Raw genomic sequence first — 12,670 nt, forward strand, 5'->3', positions numbered from 1 at the left:
TTTTTTGAGGAGAGGGCAATGCAGAGAGATTCTCCCCTTCCCCTTTCTATTCTGTGTTTCAAATAAAATCTTGGGAGCAAGATGTTGCACTTCCAGCGGTTACTCAAGGTGAATTTTCACTCAAACATCAGAAAGGATGATTCATTTTTGAGAAATGTTGGAGGAACTAGTTGTTCCTCCAGGGTAAGTAAGGAGGAAAAGCAACGTGCGCTCTTACACAGCAGAAAGTCTACTACACACATCTCTTTAATGAGAAATGGCCAAATGTTATAAAGAAAATCTACACGTTGTGACAAGAAGAATATGCAGAGCGAAGCAGGTTTAAATTTTAAGAAGGGAAAAGAAGTAACCTTTCCTAACTGCATAGTCAACGGAGCAAATCTAATAGAATTATGAGATCCAGTTTGGGAAATCAAGTGACGCTTTCAAACCGCAAGATGCCAAGTGGTCCGTGATCAGTAATGACTGACGTGTGAAGGACTAGGAATTTCAAATGTGCCCCTGAGGGGTTTTCATTCCCAGAATCAAGCCTGCTGGCAATAAATAAATTAGTCAGAGTTATGGTTCAGTCTCTGCTCTGAGCTGAGAGTACTATCTCCATCACTAGTGATTACAAGGCGTGAAAAACGGTCTAATATCTTCCACATTTCAGGGACTGCTTTTTTTTTTACTCCTCTGACTTTGTCTTGACCCCAGTTACCTTGTTGCCTGACCTCATTCTTTCCACAAAATATGACTGTCCGTGTTATCTTCGTTAGCTGATGCCTCCATTCCAAAGTAATTACGGAGGATAGGAAAATAGAGGGATATTTCATATGCCTGCCAAGTAGATGTTATTTTTCTGATTTTCTTTTTTTTTCTCACCAATCTGCCCTCATCTCAGAGAATCATTTTTCATGAAGTAAAAATAGGCATTTCTACCTAATCACGTTGCTACTTTGTATAGAACATCAATAAAAGAATACTGGAAGGCTCTTGGAGAAGATGCACTTTTAAAGGGTCTGTTTGCTAGACGGCGTTTCTATGCATCTTCAGTAGCTTGAATGGAGTCACAAGATGCAAATCTGCTCCCTTGCTGGCGACCCTCGCGGTTTCTACCAGCAACTGACCCTCTTTGGGTTGACCAAGGAATGTAGGCATTTGAAATACGACTTTTGGATGAGGCAGCCCACAAACATCCAGAGAAGGGGCGTGATGAGTTAGTTATCAGTGGCTAAGCCTATTCCCGATGACCCAGAAACGCTGTGTTCTTAGAGGCTTTGCTGCACCCCAAGATGTAGCCCTCTGCTGAATTGCATTTGGTAGCACGCCAATCAAAACGCTAGTTTATGCACTTGCTAAAATTAATGTACTCAATGAATGTAGTCAGCATTTTAAATGTCACTGTCAAGTATCCGCCGAATCTGCCCATTTTCTCCAACTAGGAAATGTACTTCAGAGGCAGCGTGACAATCTGAGAGATCATTTTGTGTTCCGGGGTCACAACAGTGAAGTGATTTGAATGTTTCCTGATGTCAAGGTGCAGCACGATTAGAGTCGCTCTCTATAGAAAAGCATGTACTTCCTTGGAAGCATACGCTGCACCTTGGCTGGGGGCTTGGGTTCCCTCCTGCAGGCAGGATTATGTAGGAACCACCAGCTCACCCCTACGGCTTTCTTCTCTTCTGTTTCTTTGGTTGACACTTCCTCTCTTTCTGGATATGTTTGTACCTTGCATTCAAGCTTGGCTGTGTTCTAGGAGTCACTGTGTCCTTAAGGGCAGATCTCTATCTCTTTCTGTTCTGAGATTTTTGTGGTTTTCATGTTCCCTTTTGCCGTTCTTTATTTCCAAGTCATACGTGTATCTTGCCCACAGTACAATCTCCAAAAACATAAATACACAGAGATGCTCAGTTTAATTCTCGATGATGACAACCACCTATTCGAAGATTTGTAGGAGATTTTCCTACACAAAAAGTAGGTTATGTACTTACTGGGTCATTTGCATACAATTCTGTCTCTAAAATCAAGGGTGACCTTAAGATGAGCAGTAATAGGGGAAAAATCTGTGACCCTAGATTGTGAGAGATGATTTTATGACTCCAGGGAAAATAATGTATGGCCATCGGTGTCGGTCATGATCGTCTCTGTCCAGGGAAAACAATCGATACCCAGCACAGTGGATCCTGATCACCATGATCATCTCAGGCCAGGGTAGGAATAGTCAACGATCAAGATAGTGAGTGGGGAACATCTTATTCCAGATTTTTTTATTACAACAAGATTTTGAAATGTGGGGTTTTCCACATCAGCCTCTGGTCCAAGAATGATTTGCTGGCTCTCAGGCTCGAGATTTCCTGGCAAAGTCAGCTCTTGGCAAAACCTGAGAAGAGAGTGGGTCAAGCTTGTTTTGGGGGGTTTCTGTAGCTCTCTCTAGAGTAATCATGCTGCACCCCCAAATGAAAACCTTCTGGCCTCTCTCTGCCTGGCTGATATGCTCACTGTGCACGTGCTACTGACATAGTCTTCTGTATTCTGCAAATGTTTTCTTTCCTTCCTCATGTCCCACTGCACACATGCCGTGATCTCATTGTTGAGGTCTCTGACCAATGACCGACACAGTATTGCAAACACATTCTTACGAATGGTTGTGGTGGCCCCTGAATGACTATCCAATTTCACAGGTGTACTTGTTTCCAATAGTGGGAGTTTCACTGCCTGGACTAGTTACAAGGAAGACGACGACAAAGGACCGAGGCCCCACGTGAGCTTCTCCTGGGATTCTTCCAGGTAGGTGCTGCCTGTCCCTCTGACAATTCCATTGCCATTTCTTGTGGCCCCGTCTCATCAGCTGGATTGATGTGGTTAGTTCTGAACTGAATCCCTGGACAGGACTGAACTTGGATGAAGACACGAGGTTCATTTTTTTCTCTCTCTGTGAATATGTTTTCTTATTCACACCAGTAATAATCATATAGAGTCGAATTTTCTCATGTAATGTAGATACACAGGCCAGGACTAAGTTGGGTGGGGAAGCCATTCTTCTCGTTTCTACAGGAGCGCTTTGTGGCTGCAGAGCAGACGTGGCTCTTAGGGGAGAGACATGAGGCACAAGTGTGAGGGTGGAGGTAATTTGGGGGCCAAGCAAGGCTCTTTGGTGGGGAGACCAACAGAAATGGTCACGACATTCTAGGATCTATGAGTACATGGTCTTTGGTGGTGAGAAGTCAGGTAGGAGAGGAAGTTATGGTGGCCCCCACGTAGCAGAGACCAGAGCTTGAGCCAAATTGGGCTGGAAGAGTCCCTTAAAGAGCTGCACAGCTGGTGGGTGAAGTTTTCTGTAAGTCCTGGACTGAGGTTGCACTTATGAGGGCCTGCTAGGTATCACCCCACATTGCCCATTTGATGTGACATTTGGGTACACAACCTGAGGGAAAGTGGACATTTTTTTAAGCAAATACCTATAAATATAATTATGTTTGAATGTTTAAGTTGGTTTCTGGGGGTGATTATTAGCAGAGGAGATACTGTTAAGATTTTTGTGTCCATCTTTTCTTCACAACCAGAGAATGAAACAGAGATGTATAAAAGAACGGAAAATGAGAAAGCAACATAGTGAAAGATGTCAGACTGGTGTTGACAGAAAATTCAACTTAGAATGACCATTTTTATTCCATTTGAGACGGCTATTAATTATTCTCCCATTTGATAGAAAGAAGTCCATTTATGGAAAGTCCCAACCTTTGTTTTTTGAATGAGGAATCTTGTAAGCTTTTCTCTGATGTGTCTTTCAAGGGTAGACATTCCATAAAGAGCATTGAGTGTGCAAGATCATGAGGACATGGCAAAACAATCATGTTTGCCTCAAGAGAAACATTGTTTGGACTGCTAGCTCTGATATGTTCACAGAGCTGCCTGTGGAACCACAGAGCTGTCCCTGAGTTCCGTCCCCAGCCAGAGATGGAAACAGCAGTTTCTACATGTTCACTCTAGCAGAACCCCTACAGCAAGGAATAAGCACCACGCCAGAAAGGGAATATTGTGACATGTACTGTTCCATCACTTGGCATAATTACCTACTTTTCTTTTTGAAGGAAAACACATTTACTTTATTTATTTATTTATTTTTTATTTTGATATTGTTAACGTGCAATTAGTTGAACAACATTATGGTTACTAGACTCCCCCTATTATCAAGTCCCCCCCACATGCCCCATTACAGTCACTGTCCATCAGTGTAGTGAGATGCTATAGAGTCACTACTTGTCTTCTCTGTGTTGCACAGCCCTCCCCGTGCCCCCCCTACATCATGTGTGCTAATCGTAATGCCCCTTTTCTGCCTTATCCCTCCCTTACCACCCATCCTCCCCAGTCCCTTTCCCTTTGGTAACTGTTAGTCCATTCTTGGGTTCTGTGATTCTGCTGCTGTTTTGTTCCTTCAGTTTTTGCTTTGTTCTTATGCTCCACAGATGAGTGAGATCATTTGGTACTTGTCTTTCTCCACCTGGTTTATTTCACTGAGCATAATACCCTCTAGCTCCATCCACGTTGTTGCAAATGGTAGGATTTGTTTTCTTCTTATGGCTGAATAATATTCCATTTTTATGGGTTGACTCGGGTCTCTCCAAAATGCACGCGTTGCAGTCCTAATGCCCATCACCTCAGACTGGGTTTGGAAGTAACATCTTTCCAGCTGTCATGAAGTCATTAGATGGACACAAATCCAATAAGACATGTGTCCTTCTAAGAAGGAGCCATTTGGATTCAGAGACTTGTGCCCAAAGAGTCAGCCACATGAAGGTGGAGGCAGAGGTCTGTGTGATGCATTGACCAGTCCAAGGATCGTCAAAGATGCCGGTGAAATTTGTCCAGAAGCCAGAAGAGGCATGGAACAGATTCTCTCCCGGGGGCTCCAGAAGGAACCAGTCCTGGATGCACCTTGATCTCAAACTTCTGGCCTCCAGAGCCGAGAGAGGAACCGTTTCCAAGTTTAAGCTGTGCCCATTCTGTAGCATTTTGTTGCAGCAGCTCTGAATGGACACATAACCTTGCTCAAGGTTTTAATTTTTTATATTTCTTAAGTTTCACTTGACATGTGAGAAACTGAAGAAACACACTCGGTCATTTTCTGCCTCAGCCCATTCCTGAACCCCATCTTGTTTAAAGCAGGGGCTCTGAACCAGGAGAGATTCCATTTGCCGCCCACACCAGTGGACATGGGACAACATCTGGGCACATCTTCGGTTGTCACGACTAGAGGTGAGAGGGACTTCTGGACTCTTTGGATGGAGCTAGGGGTGCCATTAAACTTCCTACTGTCCACTGAATGGTCCGCCAAAGTGAGGAGTTATCTGACCCCAAATGTCAAGAGTGCCAAGGTTGGCAACCTCCGTACTAGATGCAAGAGCTTCGAACTACAAACTTAAATATTTGGAAAAGCCCTAAGGCATGGCAGAGGCCACTTATTGTAATTATTACTTAGCTTGATTCGATCTCAGCTAGTAAATTAAAATTACACAGGGTGCATTCATTGTCAAGAAAAACCTTTTGCAGAGGTGCCCAGACCAGTACCTGGGGGCACTGCCACCCCACTCCTGCAGGCTGAAGCATGTGGTGGGCAGAATCCTGTCCCCTAATCATCATTTTGCCTTGTGTTCAACGTCCTGGGTGGTTTATGCTTGCACCATATCCCACTATGTGCCAGGACTTTATAGGAGCAGAAACACAGATGGTCCTATGCAGTAAACAGCTATCCTTGGAAGCTACTATTTTTGTGTCCTTTTAAATAGCTTCAGGCCAGTGAAGATGTATGTATTATCTGAACTTCAAAGTATTTTAACTTACATTAGGGTAAAAATGCAGTATTTGTTTCCTTGCATTACGATAAAAAAAATTGCCCCACGCTGGGTGTCTTAAAACAACAGAAACATATTCTCTTAATTGGTCAGAGGTGAAAATTCTGCAGGTTCTAAAGTTCCTATTTCCAAATCAGACTCGGTTCAGACGTTGGGTGGACATGAATTTTGGGAGAAACACTCTTCAATCGAACACAACCGCAGATATTACGAAACCACAACATGAATATCTAAAAATATCTCCTGAATTTGACTGTGAACATGGGAAAGGGACATTAGTTGTTACTATGCAGGGAAGACGTAATTCCACTGCTCAGGTGTTGAGGGAAAACGCGTTTGCTTTTATTCAGATGTTTTTCCCTGACATTTGTGAGGTTGGTGACCAAGGTTTATGTCCTGTCCTCACTGACGGTTGGTTGACGTGCTGCTTCTAAAAAGAGTCTTGGAATCATCTCTTTTACCGTGAATTTCTCTGAGTTGATCCAGGGGACGCAAAGATCGGACGTGCCTGCAGAGGTGAGATCTTTTATCTTGAATCACCATCGCAGGAGCCAGAGATGATTAACCTGAGTTCATTTCTTTAGTTAGGAGAAAAAAAATCCTAAATGTAGGGGAAGACGTTGCTGCTCTCAGAATTAATACAGAAGGGAATGAACTTCAACAGAACCAGCCATTTCCTCTTCCAGGAAAGGACAGTCAGTGAGGAGAAGAGGATTCTCCTACCATTTTCCTTCAGGGAAAGTTAAACAGCCATCCCTTCCCCTGGTGGAAAAAAGGTTTCCATGTTTCAGCCTGTAGGATCTGTTAGGAATGACTTATTTTTAAACTGGGGCCTCCACAAGACCACCAGCCCTGAGGATCTGATATTGTGTCATTGGAATTTACTGACCCTGAGTCTGATCGGAGCGTGGATTTCCTGTCCAGTGTCTTAAAATGCCACGCGTGTGACTGGTGATCTAAGAGCAACTGCTTCCACGCTTCCAGAGCTTTGCAAGCCCATCCCATCGGGGAAGGCATGATGACTCTTGCTCTGTGTGTTTGATAAGAAACAAAACTGAGCTTAATCAGCAGAGGAGCAATGCCAAAAAGATCACACATCCTTGGGGAAGGAAGGGAAGGAGAGACTTAAAAAGGGCTGGAGGCTTCCAGCCGGGGGTGGGGGCTTTGATGTGGGGCAAGCTTGGTCTGTTCGCCAGATACCCTTAAAGAAGAAGGAGGCGGAAACCAGGAAACCAGACTGACCCGCACCCCCACCTCCCCAGCTTCTCGTGACACCAGATCTGCTGTAATAATTTGGGTGCAAGCTCTTTCCTGTGTCCTCAGCCAGAAGGCGTCGAATTGGTGGCCACAACAGAACGCTGGGGATGTGAGCGCCGTGGACCGTTTGCAGCCAAGGCTGGTGGTGCTGGGGGTGAAGTTTGGTGAATGGACATAGCAAATCTGGGATGGGGATGCAATGCAAGGCTGTTCCGTGAGCTTGACGCGTGGCAGGGAAGCAATCAGGTGTCCTTCAGTTCGTGGGACCTAAAACTGCTCTTAAAAAATAATTCTTATTAAAAAGAGAGACAGACAGGGAACAGAGCACTAATGCGTGTATAGCACCGATGGTCTCACATGCATAGTGTGTGCAGGGGGAGACGTCAGCCACGAAAGGCCACCCCTTGTAGGGTCCACTTACAGGGAGTGCTCAGAAACAGCAAAGCCACAGAGACGGAGAGCAGCTTGCCTGGGAGTGGGGGATGGCGGAGAAGGGGGTGATTCCTTTTTAATTCTTGGGTATGTACACATATTCTGCTCTGTTTCTCTGTTCTCTGGACTCCATGGCTTGGGGAAAATGATGAATTTTAAATATAAATACAGGTGTATATTCCTTTTAAGTACTAAGATCTCTTCTGTCAAGTCTGGAGAATTCACCAACTTTTTGAACATTGGCAGCAATTTGGGGAAAGAAAAACATTTTCTTTTCCTCAGCTTGCTTTATGGTAAGAATATAGTATTAATACATATAACATACAAAATCTGTGTTAATTGACTGTTTATTAACCCTAGGTTATTAGCAGTTGAATTTTGGGAGAGTTAAAAATTATACATGGATTTTCAACTGTGGGGGTCTGGGGGTAAGATTTTTCTCCCTTAGCCCCCATGTTGTGCAAGGGTCAACTGTACTTTCTAAATGAATCCTCTCCCTGATTTCTTCCTCACTTGTGAAAAAAAAGGTATGTGCAATTAGAGCTTAACATATTTTGGGGGGAAATGAGTTTTGGAAAGTGTAAGATCAAATAAAGTTTCAAAATTGGTATTTAGGAGAAAGGTTTGGGAAGCAGGTGATTCTATCAAATGGTGGGGGAGGGACGGTCTTTTTTTTCTCCCACATTGGGTTCTACATTCTGTAAATGGGGAACACTGGAAATATGTCTGGGGGTCAGTTGTCTGGGGGGTCAGTTGTCCAGCAAACATTTGTAAGCAATACATATTGAGTCTTTAGATGATGTAATGTAAATGGTGCTCAAGTCAGCTTTCAAAATTAGTCACTTCAACAAGGTCTGTGCATCGATGGTGGTGGAAATCATCAGGGTGTATATATATATATATATATATCATCAGGGTGTATATATATATATATCATCAGGGTGTATATATATACATATACATTATCAGGGTGTGTGTATGTATATATATATATGTATATATATTTATATATATATATATATATAGAGAGAGAGAGAAGCTATGCCAGTACACCCCAGATCCTGTTTTCTCTCTTACAAACATGCTCTATTCGTGGGATACACTTATCACAAGTGCTGACCCTATATGGAAGCATTGTTATTAGCTGAACTCATACTTTAGATCACCTCAGTTTTTTTACTAGTGTCCTTTTCTGTTCTGTGAGCCTATGAGTTCCTCTGGACTGTGACAGATTCTCAGACGTTCCTTGTCTTTGAGACCTTGACACTGTTGAGGGGTCCCTGTCAGGGATTTCATAGAATATCCTGCAGCTTGGATTTGTCTGATGCATTCAGTCAGCTGGGGTTGTGGGTCCTGGGGAGGAAGACCTCCCCCTTCTCTTCTCTTCCCTCATATCACTGTACGACCTCAACATGACTAATGGCATTGATTGACCTTGATCGCCCATCCAAGGATACGTTTGTCAAACTTCTCCATGGCAAAGGCAAAATGTCCCTTCTTTCCATGTGTCAGGTGATCTGTACTAATGCTGCAAATAGACCTATATTTCCCATATAAGGACAAGACCCAAGAGAAAGAGAGAAAGAACTGTAGGTAGAGAGACTTGAAGATATATGTAGATCTATCTATCATCTATTATCTATGACTATCTATCATTTTAATCTATCATTTATGTCTATCAATTTAACATGTATACATACCTATGAATCTATCATCTACTATCAGCTATCATCATCTATCATGTCTATCAATCTTCTATTATCTATCTCATTTATATTTACCTGTAATCTATTTAGCATCTATTATGTCTCTATCATTATCTATTATTTATCTATACCATCTATCTATCATCTATCTATCTATCTATCTATCTATCTATCTATCTATCTATATCTATCATCTATCTATCTATCTATCTATCTATCTATCTATCTATCTATCTATCTATCTATCTATCTACAGATAACCCAAATTAAAACATGACAATTGTGTCTTGTTTGGACATGTGCACATGTCTGCATCCCCCTAGCCAGTGTTGACACATGGCTTCAAATCTCACTCACCCAATCGATTATGGAAGCGCACAGTGAGTCTGCAGGATGCGATGCATGTTGATGGAGAAGCCAGCTCTCTGACTCAATCCACGTTATGCATTTACAGTCCTCACTTACCCTCAAGCACCTTCCGTGTGGAACTGCAGTCCAGAATGAATGGTCTACACATCAGGGGGATGGGTACATTCTCCCAAAGACGAGCAGGACAGGATGGCTTCGTCAGAAGCAGAGCAAACCTTGCTTGCACCGAAGGCATCAGAGTTTTCCTGAGTGACGGTGCCCTCGATTAAATTCTACCAGCATCGACGTGGCGGTGTGCTTCCCCGTATTTCTGCCCCTCCCCTCTTCTCTCTCCATCCTACCCCCAGCCTTACGTGCACGGTGCCTTTGCCTCTACCCAGATTCTCTCTGCCCCTGCTCACCTCCCTGGTTGAGGCTCTGCCATCAGCGGGCATTGGGTAACCGCCATTGCATCTGTTTAAGCCTCAGCCAGCTTGTTTCTGCTGCAAGGGTAACTGGCATTTCCTCTCCATTTCTGCTTAGTTCCACACAGGGAGGAAGAAGATCGAGGTTCTTGAACAAATAGGGCAGGGCTGCAAGGTAAACGTTTCCCGTGGCCCCACACTGATCGCAGCTCCCTGGCATGGAAGCCACAGTTACGTCCATCCCCTAAAGGTGATACCAGAAAACATTTAAATGGGGCTTCTGTCCACCACCGCTGGTTTCATGACTCCGAATAAATCATCCCAGGTCTGACTAATGGCTTCTTCCCAGGTCAACACGGCCACACCTGCTTCATGAGCACCTATGTCCGTCAGGATGGGTTAGCTGACAAAGTACCCCTGGGTTTCCCATCACGGCACCCTGTGCCGAGGAAGCACCTGGTGGGGTGCCTCCCAGACATCCCACCTGACAGGGCATCGCCATGTACCCTCACTGGGATCCATGTACCCAGAAGGGTAAAGAGAGGGCAGGGCTGCCTCATCACACCACCTAAAAGCTCCATCCTCTAGGCTGAGCTAATGTCAGGACCGCCCTCAGCTGTGCGGGTCTCATGCTCTGTGCCTGGAAGCAGGAAAAGAAGAAATATTTGGTGCTCAGACCCTGTGCAACCACTGAACTCTTAGAAAGGCCTTTTTTTCATCATTGGTAACTTGTGGCTCCTTGGAAGCAAGGAAAAAAGGTAAGTCAACATAAAATGCAAGTCCCTGACCACCTGTGGTCCATCTTATTGTTTCTACTCTATGTTCAGGTATTTGGTGGCTTATGTGAGTAAACTTGCCCTTCCGGGAACAATGTCATCAGGATCCACCCTTCAGACCTCATGCTGACCTTGGAGCTTTGCATCAATTGTATATCAAACTTAAAAATCCATACGCGGGGGACTGAGCCGTAACCAACGTCCCAGGGACTGTTTGTACAGAGGCCCTGGTCTTGCAATGGATCAAGAAAATGAAACGTTAAGGCAAATTGAAACCAGATGCTTCCTTGGCTTATCCTACAGAATTGCATTTCATCGTGTTTTTGGATTGATAAGAGCACATGATGAAAAATCCCTCCCTTCTGTGTATTGAGAAAGGCAGTTTGGGTTGTAAGGTTGCTCTTGGGTGACGACCCGTTTGTTTGGCAACTCCCCGATTCAGTAGATACAGAGAAAATTCCATTTGCATGCAGCCTCTTGCAGGCACAAGGCACATGTTTTTCCCTGGAGCTCTGAGGCACAAGAATTTTTTTCTCATTTGATCAATTACTGGTGGGGATTTTACTGATGGTCCATGGCTGGGGTGGTGGGAGAGACATTGCAAAGTAAGAAAATTGGCAAGAAAAGTTTGTCTTTTGTTTTTTTGCACAAATATAAGTTGTTTTTCTTCTTAAACAAAAGGGTCTATTTGTTTTCTGTAAAATAAACACTGATGTGGTTTTAAAGCTGCGAGATGGTCCATCTGCTCATGCAACACACGCCTAAGAAATCTGGCTACCGCCGCCCCAGCTCACACGGGCAGTGGAGGAATACCTCTGAACAGCTCACCTTGGTACCCTCTCGTCCTCCTGGGGTGGGGCATTTGTTTTCCTTAGGACCAGCTCTTCCCAAGCCACATGGTCATCACCCAGCCTTGCATGTATGGTTGCAAATAATGGGTTTTCCATTTTCAGGTGAACAATGCAGTCAGTGAAGGACCCTTCCAAGCAAAATCATGCGAGACCCAAAGATGAACCATTATGCCTTAAAAAAAAAAAAATCACCCAAGAATCATGCTTGGGAATCATTAGCAGCTAAAGCTATGAAAGAAGTTCAATATGATGCATTCAATTAAGTAAACTTTGTCTTTAAGTCGATGTTTTTAAAAAGCGGAGGAGATACACAGATACTTTCAAATATGACATCAGTAATTAAGCATCATTGTTTAGAGTGTATTAGGTTGTCGGTCGGTAAAATGGATCCTCTCTTAGAGTTGATTGGAGAACCACAATATCAAAATGCAATATATTTTATTATACACTATATATTTGTTATATTATATATACGACTGTACAATGTACATACATTATATATACAATTATGTGCTATATATATGTGTGTGTGCATATGTTAAACAGCTATATAGTATACATTATATATGTGTATCATGTATATTTTGTATGTGTATTATTTTATGTGTATGCAATATACTATCTATGTATACACATAGATACAATTTTAACTAGCTATGTATACACACATGCATGTATGTACATATATATGTATATGATTTTTATATGCATAAAGTAGTTATATGTATAAAGGTATATATTTTAACCAACTATATATGTATATACATGTTATATATGCAAGTCAAATGTGTCTGCATGTAATACATACCTAATTTTATATGTCTGAAGTATAACATATACGTGTGTACATAGATGCCTTTGTAGCCAGCTATATACACCCACAAAGATATATGTGCACACATATATGGCTTGTAACTGGTTGTGGTGCCCAGGACAGGGCTCAGGTGAAAGTGCAAAGGAACCGCATTGCAGAAAATTTCAGGGAGGGGCAAACAAATCCAAGTAGGTATCTTTATCACACACACACACACAGCTGGGTGG

General features: G+C 43.1%; 1 long non-coding RNA gene across 1 annotated transcript; it reads right to left on the reverse strand.

The window, feature by feature from the left end:
• Nucleotides 1-315: 315 nt before the first annotated feature.
• LOC130681882 (uncharacterized) lies at nucleotides 316-6,527 on the reverse strand. The gene is made up of 2 exons (XR_008995114.1): nucleotides 6,296-6,527; nucleotides 316-530 (listed from the first exon to the last, which is right to left on the reverse strand). It is a non-coding gene; the product is annotated as an uncharacterized LOC130681882 (long non-coding RNA).
• Nucleotides 6,528-12,670: the final 6,143 nt, after the last annotated feature.

The sequence above is a fragment of the Manis pentadactyla genome, chromosome X, assembly GCF_030020395.1.
Source record: "Manis pentadactyla isolate mManPen7 chromosome X, mManPen7.hap1, whole genome shotgun sequence".
Taxonomy (NCBI): Eukaryota; Metazoa; Chordata; class Mammalia; order Pholidota; family Manidae; genus Manis; species Manis pentadactyla.